Source organism: Hypomesus nipponensis, chromosome 27, assembly GCF_054491055.1.
Source record: "Hypomesus nipponensis isolate SF chromosome 27, ASM5449105v1, whole genome shotgun sequence".
Lineage (NCBI taxonomy): Eukaryota > Metazoa > Chordata > Actinopteri > Osmeriformes > Osmeridae > Hypomesus > Hypomesus nipponensis.
Window position 1 is genome coordinate 10,131,034 of NC_140387.1, and position 20,984 is coordinate 10,152,017.

At 41.1% G+C, this 20,984-nt stretch overlaps 1 protein-coding gene across 4 annotated transcripts in view; it reads right to left on the minus strand.

Annotated features, from left to right (window-relative positions):
• Nucleotides 1–14,108, minus strand: part of sema4d (sema domain, immunoglobulin domain (Ig), transmembrane domain (TM) and short cytoplasmic domain, (semaphorin) 4D) — a 123,380-nt gene extending 109,272 nt beyond the window's left edge. For 2 of the 4 annotated variants that reach the window (XM_084694097.1, XM_084694094.1), the window contains exon 1: nucleotides 13,920–14,107. The gene's annotated coding sequence lies outside the window, so the exon portion shown is untranslated. Of the gene's footprint in view, nucleotides 1–13,054; nucleotides 13,074–13,919 lie in introns of those variants that run through there. The other 2 variants (XM_084694098.1, XM_084694096.1) reach the window with 2 other exon arrangements.
• Between the last annotated feature and the right edge of the window lie 6,876 nt (nucleotides 14,109–20,984).

Sequence of the window (20,984 nt, forward strand, 5' to 3'; positions counted from 1 at the left end):
GGGGGAATGTCCCTGTAATTACTGTAAGTCGCTCTGGATAAGAGCATCTGTTAAATGACCAAATGTAAATGTGAATAGAGAAAGCTCATTTTAAGCCTATATACGTTTCCATTTATTTAGTTACATCATCCCTACGACACCTGCCTGGCCTACTGAATGAATGAATAAATGAACAAACAAGCTAACGAAGAAACATTAACTCGAAGGGAATGTGGGAACTAGAGAGGGTACAATTTCTGGGGAAATTGTAGGGTGTGCTTGCTTGCGTTGGTTGCAGGGGTCCGTATTTAAATTACATTTTACAACTGATATTTCTGTATATTTTATATTAAAATGCATAGCCTACTTATTATTTATAAAGATTCCATAAATTTAAAAGCATATTTTTTTCTACTCATTTACAACTCAAAATACTAAGTGAAGAGTAGAATGAAATAGTTGTCTTCTCATTTCCCCTGGAAGAGGGAATGGTGATCAGCAACCTCATAGTTGAATCAAAATGAATACATTTGGCAGACCGGTGTAAAAATTGACCTAATCTCTATGACTTAAACGTCATTGTCAGTTTTTCCCTTCTTGTGATATTTTCAGGCATGTAGCCTACTCTTTTTGCATTCATTCATTACTAAAGAACCCCCTTTGAAGCTTATTTTAACAACAATGTTACCAGCAGTAGCTATCTCAGATGCAATCGCGATAGTCGAGTACCATCTGCTAACTGAAAATATGCCCCCAAAATTGTAAATAAGCTTGACATTTATTCAGGGGAAAATCACTCATTCATAAAAATGTCAGGGGTAGCGATCATTGTCAGTAACAAGGCAAAATGCGATATAGCCCTGCTGTGTGGAGAAGCTGCCCTGGTAAATTGTAGGCTACAACTACTACTAGACTGTCTTGGTAGCGATTGCGTTGGTTGAATTCGATTTAACATTACTTCCGTTGTACCGTTGTACGGTCTAGGCGGAAAAAAATAGTTTCATGAACCGATTGAAGTTTAGGCTGTGGCATTGGAATTCAGGTTAGTAGTCACTAGTCAGATAGTTTCACCTATTGAAAGACTTTTGACTTAAGTAAGGGTAGTGCCGAACATGTGCCGCCGTTTGACTTCCTACGTAGGCTACAACAGCTGTGGAGATGGGGGTTTTTTTAGCTACTAAACTATGCTACAGTACAGCGTTGCAGTGAGCTACACTGGTTTGAAACCACAGGCAATGATAATTTCACCAACAAATCGTCTACTTGTAATCTAATGTCATAATAAATCCTACAACGAAAAGTTACATGTGAGGCATGTTTATTTTAACAATTGAAAACAGATGCATCATAGACTGCTGTAGTATGTGTTGCCCGGGCAACAGAAGCTAATGTCATGATGCTAATGCTTCAGTGAAATAGTAGCCTACTGTTTCCGAAAGTAGATGTAACTACTACTCCACAGGGAGTCAGGTGACAGAGCGGTTAGGAAATCGGGCTAGTAATCTGAAGGTCGCCAGTTTGATTCCCGGCCGTGCCAAAATGATGTTGGCACGTGTTGTGTCCTTGGGCAAGGCAATTCACCCTACTTGCCTCGGGGGAATGTCCCTGTACTTACTGTAAGTCGCTCTGGATAAAGCGTCGGCGAAATGAGTAAATGTAAATGTTCTTCCTTATTTCATCTTGCATTGAACATTACACTTCACAATTGTGTTTCATATCACAAAGCAAAATGAGTAAATAGTTATCACCCTGGCCTCTTTGCTAATGGTGTTTCTGTAGCTCCCTTGCAGTAAAGCAGTTACCCTAGCCTAGCTATCTCCCAGAAGTTAACAAGCTGCTAAACTAATGTTCTGATAGAGGTAGTATCTGTTAAGTTAGCCACCGTTATCTTCACTTTTGCCACAAAAACTTAATTAAAACCTATACCGTGCAACGGAACATAAATCCCAAAAGAACCAACGCAATCGTGACCAAGACGAACCTTTTGACATCAACGTTGTCTATGTAGTCCAAATATTGACTGAGCCTTAGGGGCGCGAAAATAAACAATAATAAATAAAGAAATAAATATATGAGATAACAATGGTTTGTGCTCTTGCCAAAGGCAAGCACACCCCAATTAGGTCAACTGAAACAATGGATGTGGTGTATAATTGTATGATCGCAGCATTATCACAGATGTCTTCATGCTCTTCTAGCTTCAGCATCGTAGCGGGTGCGCATTTTGACATTCCGTCCGAGTCCTGTGTAGGTCAGCTCGGACGGGTGCAGTGTGCATTCATGCTGCACCTGCCGGCTGATTTTGTGTTGCAATTTTTTTGTCCTCGCACCGGCTCAGTGCGTTTCATTTGTTGTTGCTCGGGTGTCTAATTTCGCATGCGCATCGTCTCACGGTCGGTCATCGTTCCCGTCTGTGGTCGTGGCTAAATTGGTTGCGGGGCTGCACAATCTTGTCGTATGAGGGTTGAAATCTGATTGCGTTCTGGGCAAATGAAGGGCTCGTGGCTCGTTGGAATGGAGTGCGGCGGGCGATTGCAAGTCACAGCACTGTTCGACTGTATCCCACTAATTGTACCCCACTTGTCATAGGGTAGTAGGGGTAGTATGTGTATTATATTATTCTTAGGTTTATAAGGTTGGTATAGGTTGTACTAGGCGTATTAAACGTTCAGTATATTGTATTGGATATTATCTGTATTCAGGAAGTTTAACTATTTAGCTTAGTTAAAATGTAATCTATGTTCGGTGTGTACTCATGTTATGCCAGGTTGCTTTGCGTTGTCTTGTCCTGAGAATTTCAGGGCCCACTCTGACCTGGTGTTTGCGCATCTGACAAAGACTTGAATATGAATTTGTATCCTACACCTGTAGCTCTCTGACGTGGGCTAAGCTTAATATGATGTGATAAGATACAAGGGATCCCTGTAGCTGTGATAAGAGTGTAAGCTAAATGACTAAAAGTAAAATGTAATGTAAATGTAATATGGTGCAGGAAGAAGATTGTTGTGTCTTGTGATAATGAAGACACAGTAACAATCAAGGGCATTAGATTAACAGTAGTGAGATGTGTTGCAAGCTGGACGTGCATCACGGGCCAATGTTTGTGGGCCGCATTTCTTCCCGGGTTGGTAAACAACGTAAGTGATGTCACATTCCATCCTTGACCTTTGCACACTCACCCTGGCGACTGCCACGACCATAGACACACGCATACTTAACATAGTACTAGTGTGAAGCTGGTGCGGGTACTCTTGTTACATGGCATATTAACTCTTTTACATGGTGCACCACCTCCGCTGTATGCATTCATCGATGAGCGAGCCCATGTTCGTCACATATGCCGGGGAAGCATGACTACATAACTGTCACCGGGAGGTTTGGAATCCTGTGCCGGCGCTGTGGTCCGGACCCTAAACAACGTTGGCATCTCAAGTGGTCTCGGCTCACTGCTCAGTGTTGGGTCGTTGATCTGCAACAGTTCAATGTTACATTAGAGCGAATGCAGTGATGTTATGGAAGGCAGAGAAGGATGCCGTCTACCCTCACTACTTACGAACTTACCTAATGTTCACTCTTCATGTCCTGCATTGCATGCTTAATATTTACAAATTAATGTTACATCAGGTGTCTGGCTAGGCGTGGCAGCATCAGGTGACGCAGTCACCGTCAACGTTTGGACGTCGAAGCAGTGCCTCAGGGGTTAAGGCAACGGATCAAGTGGTGTGTTGAGGCAGTGCCTCAGTCGGTATGTCGAGGCAACGCCTCAGTCAGTATGTCAAGGCAGCGACTACGTTCGGATGCCGAGGCATTGACTCGCACATGTCCACGGTGGTTCTTAAACGGGGGAAGTGCGGGTAGCTTACTCCTGTCGTGATATCACAGATTAACTCTTCCATGGTGAAATACCTCCGTTGGCGTTCCTCAACGGTAATGAGCGAGACCCCGACTGGCTTGGAATCCTGTGCCGGCGCTGTGGTCTGTATCCTAAACTGTAGCTACACGGCGCACTCGTTTGGAATCAAAGCGGCTACGTCAAGTGGTCTCGTCATCGACGCTGAAAGTGATGGGTCGTTGGCCAGCTGCAATGGTTCATCGTTACATCAGACTGAATGCAGTGATGTTCTGGAAGGCCAGGAGGATGGCTTTCACTCTTCCATCCTCTAATAACGTTCACTCTTTTCGTTCTTGTATTTCAGGCTATGTAGCCTAGGCACTCACTCATGTAGGTGTTCAAATGCTTAATAAGAAATGTTTTGTCTGGTGGCTGGCCAGGCACGGGTATGCAGCAGCATGTGGAGTAGGGCTGCAACTAACAATTATTTTAATAATCGATTAAACGGTCGATTCTTTTTTTGATTAATCAATGAATCGGATAAAAAACAAAAACGCATTCATTTCCAACCTTTTATTCAAAAACAGAGCTGACAGTGCAAATTCACAGTGCAAAAAATCTTCAGAATGTGCACAAACAGGCACACAATTCTGAAAAAGTTATCAATATTAGCGTGGATTCCAAGATGAGCAATTTATTTGAGTTTTATTTAAAACTTTATGGAAAATTGAAAGGTTGTAGAAGTAGGCCAGACTTTATTAGAATAATCTGGTGTATATTTAAGATTTTTTGACACAATTTTGAAAAAAAGTTGGTTACTTTGGTACGCTGGTGTCTGGTTGAGGTTTTATATTCCCCAAAATATTATAAAAGTCAAAATTATTCCAAATGGTATGGGTTGTTTTCACTCAGTCCGTAATGCAATGCTGCAAAGTAGTGTCTTCCGAATGTGAGACGAATGTCGAACATGAAACTAACTTCACCTCGGTCAATTAACACACTTTTTCGATGTCTTACGTGTGAAATGTTCCCACACCTTGGATTACTTGGGTTGTACTAATTTCTCTGCCATGTGTTTCACAACAACGTTACTCAACAACGTCTCTCCAATGGCCTTTCCTCTACCTCTGCTCCGTGCTCAACTAAATTTTTTTTTTTTTTATACTCAAACATCTCTGCGACATATTGAGTGGCGTAATAATCGCGTATTAGTAAAATAGGTAAAAAATCAGTAAAATAACATGATTCTCTATGCCAATTTCGATACCATGGTAAAAAAAAATATTTTCTAAGATTCCATCTACTTGAACTTGAAACATGAACTTATTTATACAAATATCAAAATGTCATAAGACATACAAAACATGTGTAACAGAGCATAGCACAACATAATACAGTGCAATTAAACCATTCAGCTAACAAGATGAACATGAGTTTACCTTGTAACCAAGGTAGGCTAAAGTCTAATGTTAAAACTACAGCATGGTATGATGCCAGTTGTTAGCATCGGTGCTGCGCCTCTTCTGGAACGGCTCACCTTGAATTCTTTAAACAAATCCGGAGGACGATCTTTCAGTTGCTAAGCTAAATTGGAAGTATTACCTCCCTTGATCTGAAGAACACGGTAGCATCTTCTGCATAGTGGCTTCTGCGGATTAATTATAACGCCACGGTCATCTGCCTCAAACGCAAAGTAGGCTATTTCCAAACACAACTTTTTGTGCCTATGTTGTAAACAAGTCGAGGTGGGGCTATCACTGCAGCTGCAGTTGCCATCTTGTCTTTCTGAATGTAAGTCGACTGGAACACTCCTGAATACTGCTCCCATCCGTTCCAGAAGAGGAGCAGCACCAATGCTAACATCTGGCATCGGCGCTCACGGTGCTTCAAAAAAATGGGCACCATTGGTGTTTTGTTATTTTAGCATCTAAAGGTATCGTAAGTATCGGTTCTCGTGACATCCCTAGTAGGAATAAAAGTAAAGATGATGCCCGTGAAGCCAAAACACACAGAGCAGAGTGGCGCGTACGCCCTCAACCCTGTCCACACAGGTCACACAACTTGTGTGAGAGACAAGATGATGATAGCTCTGATCATGAAGAAGCATTCACACTGGCATGCCTGAATACAGAAACTTTAATGCAGAGAAATAAACCATTCAAAGTCAATAAAAAGAAAGTCAACTTTGAAATAGACACAGAATGCAATGTGAGCATTATGAATGAAAATAAGTTCAATGACAAGTGGGAAGAAAATAAACGCCTCAAATTAAATGAAAGCAAACTGTCTCTGAAGTCATACTCGGGAGAAAAAATCTAAATAGTGGGAGTTTCTGAAGGAAAAGTGAACTATGCTCAGCAAATGAAGACATTGTCCCTAGTGGTGGTGAAGGGCACCGGAACTAGGTTGTTAAGTAGAGGCTGGCTTGAGGCTTTAAAGCTCAAATGGGATGAAATCAAACATGTAAACACAGAGGCACACGAGCTACAGGAAGTACTGTCAAAGCATGAGGAGGTTTTCAAACAAGAACTAGGCATGTTAAAAGGCACGAAGGCAACAATCCGTGTGTCTGCGGATGCCCGTCCAAAATTCTATAGGCCCCAGTCAGTTCTGTAAGCCATGAGAGCAAAAGGAGAGCTGTGGCACAACAGCTCACTGAGCACCTCTCCTTAAATCAGCTTTATGAACCTCTCCAGTCTGGATTTCGTCTTCACCACAGCACTGAAACTGCATTAGCTAAGGTAGTCAATGATCTATTATTAGCCTCTGACACGGGCTCTATCTCTGTTCTGGTTCTTCTAGACCAGTGGTTCTCAACCCTGTCCTCAGGGACCCCCTATCCTGCATGTTTTAGATGTTTCCCTGCTTCAACACACCTGATTCAAATGAATGCGTCATTACCTAGCTCTGTAGAAGCCTGGTAACGAACATGCGTTTGAATCAGGTGTGTTGGAGCAGAGAAACATCTCAAACGTGCAGGACAGGGGGTCCCTGAGGACAGGGGGTCCCTGAGGACAGGGGGTCCCTGAGGACAGGGGGTCCCTGAGGACAGGGGGTCCCTGAGGACAGGGGGTCCCTGAGGACAGGGGGTCCCTGAGGACAGGGTTGAGAACCACTGTTCTAGACCTAAGTGCAGCATTTGACACTGTGGATCATGAGATTCTCCTGGAATGTATGGAGAACTATGTTAGGATTTCTGGTACTTCACTTCAGTGGTTTAGATCCTATCTATTTGATAGATCACAATATGTCCACTATGATGGCTGCTCATCCAGGAGCTCCACAGTAAAATACGGAGTACCACAGGGTTCAGTTCTAGGCCCTCTGTTATTTTCACTCTATATGTTGCCTTTAGGGAACATAATTAAAAGCTCTGGGGTAAATGTTCACTGTTATGCAGATGATACTCAGCTATACATGTCCATAAAGCCTGGAGAATTTCCACATGCTATGGAAAAATGTGTTTCCGGGTTGAGGACTTGGATGACACCAAATTTCCTTCTTCTTAATTCGGAAAAAACCGAGGTTCAAATTTTCGGCCCTAAAAAATACAGAAATAATTTATCCAATCTGACCTTAGACAACGTCAAAGTATCTCAAAGCCAGCTGGTAAAACATTTAGGAGTCACATTGGACCCAGACCTTTCGTTTGAGTACCATATTAAACAAATCACCAGAACTGCATTTTTCCATCTACGTAATATTGCCAAAATACGAAAATTCCTCTCAAAGGATGATGCTGAAAACTAATATATGCTTTTGTTACGTCCCGAGTGGACTACTGCAATGTGTTGTTCTCTGGCTTCCCAACTACCCACTTGAAAAATTTACAGCGGGTACAAAATGCTGCTGCTGGACTTGACAAAAACAAAAACGTTTTATCATATAACCTCTACTCTTATCTCTTTACACTGGCTCCCTATCCAAGCCAGAACTGATTTCAAAGTTTTATTACTAACTTACAAATCTCTGCATGGATTGGCACCATTGTCTCTCCGGTCTCCTTGCACCCTATTGCCCCGCAAGGACTCTAAGATCTCAAGATGCCGGCTATCTGGTAATACCCAAATTAAGAAAAAAACTGCTGGAAGTAGGGCGTTCTCATATAGAGCACCTCTTCTCTGGAACAAATTAGCTGTCTCAATTAAGGAGGCTGATACTGTTTCAACATTTAAAACTAGACTAAAAACGTTCTTGTTTAGTCAATTCTATGCTTGTTAAAGGTAAGTATGTGTGTACTTTCTAAGTAAACCTGGGGTGTGCGTTTGCCTATCACATGTAACTTTTATATTGTAATTTTAGCTTATGTTCACACTGCCCATTTAGATGTTACAAATAAAGTAAACCTGTTAATGTATATTGTTACTGTTATAGTTCTGTTGCTGTATATTGTTATTGTTATAGTTTACTTGTTGGAGACAAAGGGGGACTGGTTGTTTTCATCCTTATTCGTATAAATATAACTTATTTTAGAGTTGTTTCCCCTGGAACAGATTTCATGTTCCAAATGAGGGGTGCTGTCGCTGTCTTGGTGTGGGCTGCATCAAATATCCTTTTAGCTTTGTAAAATTGCTGCACTAGTCCACACTTGACCGGTGGGGATCTCTATTACGACTGTAATTGTTACCTGCGCCTGGCATTCTCTAATCCCTGCTCTCCTCTCTCTGTCCCCCCCCCCACACATCCCCTGTGGTGTGGGGGGTTTGAGCTGTCAGGACTTGCCTGGTCGTCAGTCTACCAACGCTGGACCAGGTCGTCTACCGGAACCCAGTCTCCATGACGGCCAACACCAGTCCCATCCAACGTCTATAAAGCCGAACAATGGATTTTGGTTTTTCAAATGTTCCGGGCCTCCATTGTTGAAGCGGCTGACCGGAGCTGCAGTCGGTGCATGTCACGGCGGTAACCTTTGAACCCGGTGGTGGACTCCGGAGGTGAGGGTTGCCGTCAAGCTGAAGAAGGAGGCCTATCGGACTTTATTGGCTGGTAGGACTCCAGAGGCAGCTGATGTGTATCGGCAGGCTTTGGCGGTCGCAGAGGTCTGTCTTAGTTTGGCGGTCTTAAAGGCTGTCCTCCTCTACCTTTAATCACAGGGTTCAACATAAGCCATGGCCCGGGGTCAGTGAAAAGTAACGTTGGGACAGTTAAATAGCAACTCACTGGCCCGATCAGGCGCCAATCTTATGGAGCTAAGATTCACTGTGTTGTCTGTCGTATGTTCCCGTCTAAAGCAGACAAAAGTGGATCTTTTTTACACAGGCACCGACGATTTTCGAAAACAATCCCTGACATGCTAGCAGGCAGCACCTGGTTTGCGTCATTTTTGAGGTTAGAAGTCAATTGTTTTGCTGACTATTACCTTATCATTTTTTTATCACTAGAAATGTGATTTCATTTTTGTTCTTTTTATATCCAGGATGTGTTTAATAAATGGTTAAACATGTTAACAGAATAACATAACTTATAAGTCTTTGGTTTTGTTGTAACAATGATAAATTACAGGATTTGGAGGGGGGGCCAGTAAGTTTCAAACCCACTGGCCCGTGGGGCCAATCGCAATTTTTTGTTTTATGTTGAACCCTCAATCAAACTATTTGTATAATCCATGTAATTCTCGAACCGTTATAAAGGCTACATTTTCCACCTGCCACCAATATTTCTTTATAATAAAAAAAGAACAAAAGCACGGCAAAAGATGAACAAAGACGACACCTGCGACCATTCCCATTCCTACCTTTATCAAATCACCCATCTAGTCCTCATTGTATGCATAGCGTTGCTTTGATGCAACTCATAGGTCATTTAAAGCTAAACATTTCAATGCCGAGAAGCTGTCATTTTCAGGACTCTACAGTGCTAGCATTTCACTTGCATTTGCGGCTAAAAATATGTACATACAAACTTTTTACGCAAAAAACATTTACGAGCACAGTGCGCGAGTGACGGGCTGTTGTCGGAACAACAGCGCAATGAAGTGAAGCATACCATTGATTTCACATGGAAAGCAAGTGACGGAGTCACGACTGCACAATGTTTTTCCTGTAGGGACATCATGGCTAGCAAACGAACGAAGCATAACAGTTTCTCAGTGTTTTGATGTACAAATCAAAACAAAAGTATTTTTTTAGTTCCTTCATCCAAGCCTTTGCACAACCAGTATCTTAATTTAATTTGTCTGCACCAAACATTTCAGCCACTGCTGTTTCCTCAACTTGAGCCAATACAAAGCTGACCTTGCTGAAATGTAATTCTGGATCATTACTAACTCTCCTTAGTCAAGCTACAAACCTTGGACAAATAAGTTAACTAACGCTATATCATTTTGTTGCTTTTCTGTATATGGTTACCTAGCTTGCTACCCTTAGAATGTAGCTGTAACATTAGCTCTGCAGCTAACAGCTGAGTTACTGTTGCTAATGTAAAGGTAGATGGCATCAAGTGTGTGTGTGTAAATACAAACGCTGTAACACGAGTGTTGTACACTTGTTATTTGGAAAACCGTTCTGCTGTTGGTGTTATGGAGCGCGATAAACCGCCTTTCTCCTCATTGAAATGATTAAGTGTGCATCTCTGCAAACCAGGGTGATCAGATGAGAATGGCTAAATTCGAGGCATCTTACCGCAACGGGGGCTACGAGCCATTGCGATACATCCGTTGTAAACATTAGTGCATGTTGCTGCCCCTCCTCATTAGCATTTAAAGCTACAGACACAGAAACAACGCGTTTTGAGGAAAGCTCATTGTGGGACTGCTAATAGTGGCTGTAATTATGCACCAAGGCTGAATTTCAGGAAATTCTGGTATATTAACACACAATATCAATTGGTTCCTGGTGTGTTGTATTATGTATATGTCTGATACTTTATTAACATTTATGTATTACATAACTTAACGCTATAACACTAGGCAGCAATATTGTCAAGCAATGTCCCTGTACTTACTGTAAGTCGCTCTAGATAAGAGCGTCTGCTAAATGACTAAATGTAAAATGTAATCACATGTGCATTTAAAATCTAACAAGCTATATCTTACAATAAACTTGAAGTAAAGCTGGCTGTATAAAATTTGGATGACCAGACGTCCTCTTTTACCCGGACATGTCCTCTTTTCGAGACCTAAAAAATGCTTCCGGCAGGGATTCCAAAATTGTAAATGGTAAATTGATCCAATTACTGCATTATTTTAAAACAGTTTTCAAAATCAGCTAACTTGATTCGTTACACTGAACATGAATGGGGTTCGACATTGCTAAAAACAATGTTTGGGACTATAGGTAGGTCGCAAATGACACACTTTACTTCTGCCTTCTTCGATTAGACAACAATGGAAGTCTATGGAAGTGTCCCACCTCTCTTTTTATATGGCTTTGGGTCTACCTAACTTTGACAACCAAGCCTTTTAATCCGTGGCATGCTTACATAGTCTATAATGTCCCAGTATTTTAAGAAAATATTAACTATAACTAGATACATATAGATACAAATAGTTTAACTATTTGTTCTAGTTCTAGCAGAGTGAAAGTTGCTAGTTGTCTAGCATTAACTGTTAAGTCAGTGGCGTTGTTAGACATAAAACTGTACTGGGGCACAGGCATAGCCGCGGGAACATATTTTATCGAGGGGGTGCTGGGGGGGCTTAATGTTGCGGGGCGGCAGGGACGTACTGGGAGTAAAAATAAGCCCTGGACTTTGATCCAGACCAGCCCACCAGAACTGGCCCCCATATACGCCACCACAGCTGCCCTGCTAATGCAAGCATATTCAGTGTTCGATGTGATGCAAGTTTGGGAGTTCTATCCGTAATGCGAGCGCGCAAGCAAAATTTTTGGGCCTTTATTTGAGCGCAAAATAGTTGAGCTTTATGTAAAATAAACATAACCATTTTTCAATTGGTAAAACCTTGTCTTGTGAAGGTGATTTCTTAATTTTTCAGCCCCACCCTACGTTTCTTAGCCTGGTTTTCCATCGTTATTCTCCTCCCGGTGCTCCCGATTGCCAGTCCGCTACTGCGGAGCTGTGCCACGGTGGTGGATTTTTAAGTCATATCAATTTAAATGCTCGTGCTGTCAGGGGGTGCTGCAGCACCCCTAGTTCCCACGGCTATGGGCACTATTCTTATCCCTTCTTCCAAGCTTGTTGCGCACAATGCATAATTAGGCTATAGAAACTCCCCTCGCTTAACCCACTATATAACATTTTTAGGGACGCAAGTTTGATATCAGCTTTGGCAGGGACATCTATAGTAAATGCAACCTTTGTGTTTTTGGTTTGTTAAAACTCAAACTTAGATTTTACTGGGGCACAGCAGATTTATACTGTGTTTGTGCCCCTGTAAAAAGGGTATAACGACACTCCTGTGTTAAGTTATGTTTAATAAATGAACTAATTTAAAAAATACTGTGCTCCTAAATTTCTTTGTGTGCTCCTAAATGTTTTCATTTAGGAGCACATGTACTCCTTGGTGAAAACATTAGCGTAGAGCCCTGATCTTCCATTTATTAACCACAACAATTAGCATGAAATCCCACTGGCTGAAAGATTATGGTACACACTAGACAAAAGTCATTTACACGCCACTTACATGGTTCAACTTGGTCCTAAACTTAAAGCTACAAGATCAATAACTGAAGCCCTACTAATGTAAAAGTTGTTACAATTGAATGGATTTGATTCGCAGGTAAACAAGCAACCAAAGCTACATGGAAACACCACTTTTCACACAAGTCAGCTGCTGGTGAATGTTCACTGCAATATCCTCTCCTGTTTCACCATAAGAGGCCAGAGGCACTGGCTGAAATGGTTTTGACTGTGTGAGGCCAGGGTGAGGGGCTGGTCTGTTATATTGACAAAGTCCGGATGGCAGCCATGCCAGCTCTGACACTGCACGGGGCATGAATCTAATTTGATGAGGCAGATACTTATTGAGGTCCAGGGGGAGACAAATAGACTTTCTAAACTCCTGTATAGTTGGTGGGGCATTGACTAAGCAGAGAATACAATGCTAGAATGAATGAAGGATGATGGTAGTGTGTGGTTCAACACATGTAAGATTCTTCTTTTCTCCCACTGGGCTATTTTTAAGCACAAAATTGACACCTGATACTTTGCAATTATTTATCTGGGTCAGTTCCTCAAAACATCCCCACAATGGCATGGCCACGATTCAACGTGAGATTGATGACAGACTGGGCTTTTAGAACGGAACACAGTCAAACTGTCAAAAGTATCATGCTTTTCACTTACCATATTCCATATGACATTGTATATTTCAACAGTCAGAACTGCTTCTCCTTGAAAGACTTAAGCTTAGTCTGATATAGCCTACAGTGGGCTTCTAAGGTCCTAGAAATACGCGACACAGGTGACACTACTACATGACGTGACACTGATGAACTCCAGCTGCTTGGTACACTTCCCAAATGCCCTGTAGCAAAGTCACTCACTCCACAACACAACATAGACATAAAAGCTTTGTTTTTGCTTTAAGAGCTACAGGTAGACTGGTGAACAAATGGCGGTGATTAAACTTGACCATTGGCGCGTAGTCCAGCCACCGTTACGTATCCCCATGAACTGGTTAGGTGTTGGTTTGTTTTCATTCTTCCCTTCTTACAAATTAAAAAAGCACCCAGCTTGGTTTATATGCATTCCGCGAAAAGGAACCCCCGAGGGCCAGACAGACATTTAAAATGTCTCGGACGTTTTAATCGCTTACAATTTAGTTTACTTTAACGTTTAACATTAGAATAACGCACTAAAATCTGTTTGCTCCTGACGTTGCCCAATACTGCAGACCTGGTTTGTTGTACGTTGTGTGCAGATAAAGTCAAATCTAGGAAAGCATTCTACAATTGCATGGAACTGATTTCTATAACGTAAACAACATATATAATTAATACGAACATTTGTTGTTACTATGTAACAAGTGCATAACAGTTCGGTTTAGTCAAGAGTAAACCTAAAGAGAACACACATGCGTGATCGCCAGCCAACTACAGCAACTCAAGTTAAAGGTTTAACATCTGCTACACACCGATCAGTTAGCTATGATGCCATCGTTACGAAGTGCATTCATGTCAAAACTTGACGAGGCATCGCTTTAACTCACTTGGTAAGACTCTTCTTTGTCCGGGTCGTTAGCAGAGTGCTGCACTAGCGTAGTAGCTTGACAAGTTTGTTGCTCCCAGCATGGCGGCTGCTAAGATTGAATTCAAAAATCCTGTCTCGCTAATATCCACAGAGATAGGGGTGGAAGGTGCGTGTGAAACAGGGAAGCTAGTCGATTCCCCCGAGGCTCTTGATGCTCTCAACTAGCCTACTCGGTTATGGAGGACCAAACCTGCCAAAATAGAAAAAATACATGAAGAAATAAATGTGGCAATAAATGTATTTATAAATTAAAACATATAAATATATTTTATGTTTTATTTATTTACATGGCCATTTATTTCTGTATTTGTTTATTTTTGTATTCATTTATTTCTTTCCTCATTTATTTCAGTATTTATTTACCTCATTAGTTTAAGCTAATGAGGTAAACTGTAAATCAATGTATGTCACGGTGTCACCTTAACCCTATTGGTTGATCGGTATCAGAGTCATAGACATATATAAATATATATATATGAGAGTGCGAAGATGGATTTTCCATTATTGGGGTTGCTATGACTACCTTAGTAAACTAAGTAAAAAGGCTGCACACACGCAACAGATAGCCAGAGATTTGAGAGTTTTGGCGGCATGCAGTCATAAATACAAAGAGATTGCCTTCAATCATCACCGTTATTTTTACGTTCATGGTAGTCTCGATCATATATTATGTCTATGGGCTCGATGGTAGAACTAGAGCTAGCTAGCATCAGTTTCAAACACAGCAACATCGTCGTTGAGGAACACTTGTATTGACCGAGGTGAAGTTAGTTTCATATTCGACATTCGTCTCACATTCGGAAGACGATACTTTGCAGCGTCGAGTTAGGGACCGGGTGAAAATTACCCATACAATTTTGAAAAATGATGACATTTTCGACTATAAAATGACTAAATGACTATAAAACCTCAAAAAAACAGCAGAGCATTCCAACGATGTCTGACCTACTTCCACACCCTTTACTTTTTCAATAAAACTTTTGTTTAAATGATAGAAAATCGCTAATCTCTGAAAATAGCATGAAATCATTGATAATCTCAATAACTTTTTCAAACTTGTTTCAAAAAATCTCTAATATACACCATATTATTCTAATAATGTCTGGCCTACTTCCACACCCTTTAATTTTTAAATAAAACCTTATAAGAAATGATAGAAAATCACTCTCGTCGTCTCGTCATCTTCCGCTTGTCCGGGGATCGGGTCGCGGGGGCAACGACCTAAGCAGGGAGGCCCAGGCTTCCCTCTCCCCGGCCACTTCCACCACCTCTTCCTGGGGGACCCCGAGGCGTTCCCAGGCCAGCCGAGTGACATAGTCCCTCCAGCGTGTCCTGGGTCTTCCCCGGGGCCTCTTCCCAGTGGGACATGCCCGGAACACCTCACCAGGGAGGCGTCCAGGAGGCATCCTAATCAGATGCCCGAGCCACCTCAGCTGGCTCCTCTCGACGCGGAGGAGCAGCGGTTCTACTCTGAGCCCCTCCCGGATGACCGAGCTTCTCACCCTATCTCTAAGGGAGAGCCCGGACACCCTGCGGAGGAAGCTCATTTCGGCCGCTTGTATTCGCGATCTCGTTCTTTCGGTCACTACCCATAGTTCGTGACCATAGGTGAGGGTAGGAACGTAGATCGACTGGTAAATAGAGAGCTTCGCCTTTCGACTCAGCTCCTTCTTCACCACGACGGACCGATGCAGAGCCCGCATCACTGCGGACGCCGCACCGATCCGCCTGTCGACCTCGCGCTCCATTCTTCCCTCACTCGTGAACAAGACCCCGAGATACTTGAACTCCTCCACTTGGTTCAGGATCTCCTCCCCGACCCGGAGATGGCACTCCACCCTTTTCCGGTCGATAACCATGGCCTCAGATTTGGAGGTGCTGATTCGCATCCCAGCCGCTTCACATTCGGTTGCGAACCGCTCCAGTGAGAGCTGAAGGTCACGGCCCGATGAAGCCAACAGGACCACATCATCTGCAAAAAGCAGCGACCCGATCCTGAGGTCACCAAACCGGACCCCCTCAACACCCTGGCTGCGCCTAGAAATCCTGTCCATATAGGTAATGAACAGAATCGGTGACATAGGGCAGCCCTGGCGGAGTCCAACCCTCACCGGAAACAAGTTCGACTTACTACCGGCAATGCGGACCAAACTCTGGCACCGGTCGTACAGGGACCGGACAGCCCCGATCAGGGAATCCGGTACCCCGTACTCTCGGAGCACCCCCCACATGAGCCCCCGAGGGACACGGTCGAACGCCTTTTCCAAATCCACAAAACGTGTAGACTGGTTGGGCGAACTCCCATGTACCCTCCAGGACTCCGCGGAGGGTATAGAGCTGGTCCACTGTTCCACGGCCAGGACGAAAACCACATTGCTCCTCCTGAATCCGAGGTTCGACAATCCGGCGGACCCTCCTCTCCAGGACCCCTGAATAGACCTTCCCAGGGAGGCTGAGGAGTGTGATCCCCCTAAAGTTGGAGCACACCCTCCGGTCCCCCTTTTTAAAGAGGGGAACCACCACCCCGGTCTGCCAGTCCAGAGGCACTGTCCCCGATGTACACGCGATGTTGCAGAGTCGTGTCAACCAAGACAGCCCTACAAGGTCCGCCCGGAAAATCACTAATCTCTGAAAATAGCATGAAATCATTGATAATCTCAATAACTTTTTCAAACTTGTTTCAAAAAATCTCGAATATACACCAGATTATTCTAATAATGTCTGGCCTACTTGCACACCCTTACTTTTTCAATAAAGTTTTGAATAAAATTCCAATTAATCGCTAATATCTGAAAATAGCATTAAATCCCTCAGAAATGTTATAGAAGACGAGTAATTATGTCATACAGGAAGACAGGATCACAATCCACCACAACGGATCAATTGACAGTCTCAGCTGTCAAGTCTTAGGTAAAACACTTTATATATAAGGAATATTTTGAATCCAGTCGATACTGACCTGACTGACTGATACTGAGAGAGAGAGAGAGAGAGAGGTATGTGTAAGATTACTCTGATGTAACCCCTTGACACACCCCATCACTTGGAGTGTCTGCCTGTCAGAAAAATTGAAGATGTAACTTTTTTATTCTGTATAAAATGATACTGTGTTCAGCATTCCTTGTGTGCAAAGAGAGGCCTACTCCCAAACCTGGGCGAGATGGAGACATCAACTCTGGTGACCATTTGCTTGACACCTATATGGCTGACACCAGAACCAGAGATTCAACTAGGGTTAATGACGCAAACACTCACACACGCGTGCGCAAGGTCTATGCAAGGGAGCCAATGAAAGAAGAGTTTTGAAGAAATTGGGATTTCCTATGTGCTTACATTATTCACTTATCAATAGAACTAGTCATTGGATACTAGTTAGTAAGTTCTCATGTAAACTTGCTATTAATAAGAGTAGATTGTGTCTATGTGTCAGGATTAATAGATGTTCGGGGTCAGGAGAAAGTACTGGCTAAACGTTCCTTGTCATGACTACAAGTAGGACAGACACTATTAGAATAATATAGTGTACATTCGAGATTTTCTGAAACAAGTTTGAAAAAAGTATTGAGATTAGCAAGGATTTCATGCTATTTTCAGAGATTAACGATTTTCTATCAATTCTTAAAAGGTTTTATATAAAAAGTAAAGGGTGTGGAAGTAGGCCAGACACTATTAGAATAATATGGTGTATATTCAAGATTTTTTGAAACAAGATGGGAAAAGTTATTGAGATTATCAATGATTTCATGCTATTTTCAGAGATTAGCGATTTCTATCATTTTTTTAAAAACATCATTGAAAAAGTAAAAGGTGTAGAAGTAGGCCAGACATTATTAGAATAATTTGGTTAGTATTTGAGATTTTTTTAAACAAGTTTGAAAAAGATATTGAGATTAGCAAGGATTTCATGCTATTTTCAGAGATTAGCGATTTTCTATCATTTTTTAAAACAGATTATTGAAAACGTAAAGGGTGTAGAAGTAGGACAGACATTATTAGAATAATATGGTGTGTATTTGAGATTTTTTGACCCAAGTCTGGAAAAGTTATTGAGATTAGCAAGGATTTCATGCTATTAGCAGAGATTAGCGATGTTTTATGATTTAAAAAAATAATTATTGAAAAATTAAAGGGTGTGGAAGTAGGACAGATACTATTAGAATAATATGGTGTGTATTTGAGATTTTTTGACTCAAGTCTGGAAAAGTTATTGAGATTAGCAAGGATTTCATGCTATTTTCAGAGATAAGCGATTTTCTATCATTCTTAAAAGGTTTTATTGAAAAAGTAAAGGGTGTGGAAGTAGGCCAGACATTATTAGAATAATATGGTGTGTATTTGAGATTTTTTGACCCAAGTCTGGAAAAGTTATTGAGATTAGCAAGGATTTCATGCTATTTTCAGAGATTAGCGATTTTTTATCATAAAAAAAAGAAATCATTATTGAAAAATTAAAGGGTGTGGAAGTAGGACAGACACTATTAGAATAATATGGTGTATATTCGAGATTTTTTGAAACAAGATTGAAAAAGTTATTGAGATGATCAAGGATTTCATGCTATTTTCAGAGATTAGTGATTTTCTATCATTTAAAAAAAACATTATTGAAAAAGTAAAGGGTGTGGGAATAGGACAGACACTATTGGAATAATCTGCTGTGTAATTGAAATTTTTTGACACAAGTCTGGAAAAATTATTGAGATTAGTGAAGATTTCATGCTATTTTCAGAGATTAACGATTTTCTATCATTTTTTAAATGTTTTATTGAAAAAGTAAAGGGTGTGGAAGTAGGACAGACATTATTAAAATAATTTGGTGTATATAAATCTGGAAAAGTTATTGAGATTAGCAAGGATTTCATGCTATTTTCAGAGATTAGCGATTTTCTATCATTTAAAAAAAAACGTTATTGAAAAAGTTAAAGGTGTGGAAGTAGGCCAGACATTATTAGAATAATCTGGTGTATATTAGAGTTTTTGAAACAAGTTTGAAAAAATTATTGAGATTATCAATGATTTCATGCTATTTTCAGAGATTAGCGATTTTCTATCATTTAAAAAAAAGTTTTATTGAAAAAGTAAAGGGTGTGTAAGTAGGTCAGACATTATTGGAATGCTTTGCTGTTTTTTTTAGGTTTATAGTCATACAAATATTATAAATGTCATAATTTTTCAAAATTGTATGGGTAATTTTCACCCGGTCCCTAACTCGACGCTGCAAAGTAGCGTCTTCCGAATGTGAGACGAATGTCGAATATGAAACTAATTTCACCTCGGTCTTGTATTGTACTTTATGATGGAGCTGTGCCAATCGAAGGTAATTCTTGGCCCATTTCTGGCAACTAAGCTAGTACATTTAACATTGAAGTGCCGATATTTTTTGATGCTAGCTAGAAATGTAGAGGCCAGAACGTAGCAAAAACAATGTGCTACGAAGTGAGAGATGTTTATGTAATATATGTAATGTTAAGTGTAGCTAGCTAATTTAGTGCACTATTTATATTTATTGAGAAACTTATGCCTACAAACATGTTTTTGTGAGAGGAAAGCTGTATTTAATTATTAGTCCATAACTGGTCGCTTTGCACCAATAATATTGGAGTTGGTACAGTAAAAACTTGGATGAGATTATACACAGTGTAAAGGAACCATCAAAGAACAGAGTACAACATGGGTAGTCTGTTCATAAAGTGAATGTTTACTAAGTAAACTATGAGTTAGAGTCCATTGTAACATTCAGTCCATCATGTGATGATCATTAAAGCTTACTGTGTGTTTGTGTCTATGGCCCTTGCAGTCTGGCATTGCTACTGAGCTTGACATGAGCTGAACAGAGGCCCAGTGCCTTGGAGGTGGATGTCAGACCACTGGATGAAGGAGCGCTGGATGGGTTAACACTGGATGAAGAAGCATTGGACGGGAGACCATTGGATGAGAGAGAGCTGGATGAGGGAAAATGTGATGGAGAGGGCTGTCTTACATTTAAACCACAGTATTTTTGTCATTACTACATGCTTTTAATTGTGTTAGTTTGTTGTATTGAGGTTGCTCCTGTTGACTTTATCAAACCACCTTTTTCTCCTCTCACTATTAGCTGGGAAGCTGTAGCCTACATCACGACTCCCTATTTGGAGCATGCAATACATCCCCATGCATCACACCTAACCGTTATGAAATCCAAGATGCTAGGTGCAAGACCAAGACAGCGCAGTGTAGACAAAAGTGTTACCTTTATTGTGTCACCCTTAACACTCTTTTCATAGCAGAAACTAAAATAACGTGTACATATATCAACAGTCACATCGACTTTCTGCAGTACTGTAGCCTTTCGCAAACCCAAGTCCTTGACGGTTAATCATTGCAGTACACATGCATAAAATGTTATTAAACTGTTTTCTATTTCTATCATGACATGGTCATAATCACCTTGTGTGCTGTCACTTATTGATGATTAAATAAAAATCATACTATATAGTAGGTCAAGATTAAATAAAGATGCAGAATAAACTACTTGTTTGCAAGTTACATTTAATGAAAACACACAAAGGGTATGAAGAGATTCTTAAATTGGGGCACAGTTCCTGTTGCATCTATGTGCCGGTTGATTTTCTAGATCCTGTTTATAATGACAAATGTGCAGCACGCTCTCTTACAAATGCACTGCTTGAACTATGAGTACCGATGTACCTCAATGAATTAGAATATCAAGGAAAAGTTTATTTTGATTAGTAAATTCAGAAGTTGAAAATCATATATTATACAGATGCATCACACACACAGTGTAATACTTCAAGCGTTCATTTTCATTTTGATGATTCTGACTTTCATCTAATGAAATCACAAAATTCAGTATCTCAGAAAATTAGAATATTACACAAGACCAAATAAAACGAAGGAATTTTCATACAGAAATGTCAGCCTACTGGAAAGTATGTTCATATATGCACTCAATACTTTGTATGGGTTCCTTTTGTATGAATTATTGCATCAATATGGCATGGAGGCGATCCGCCAGTGGCACTGCTGA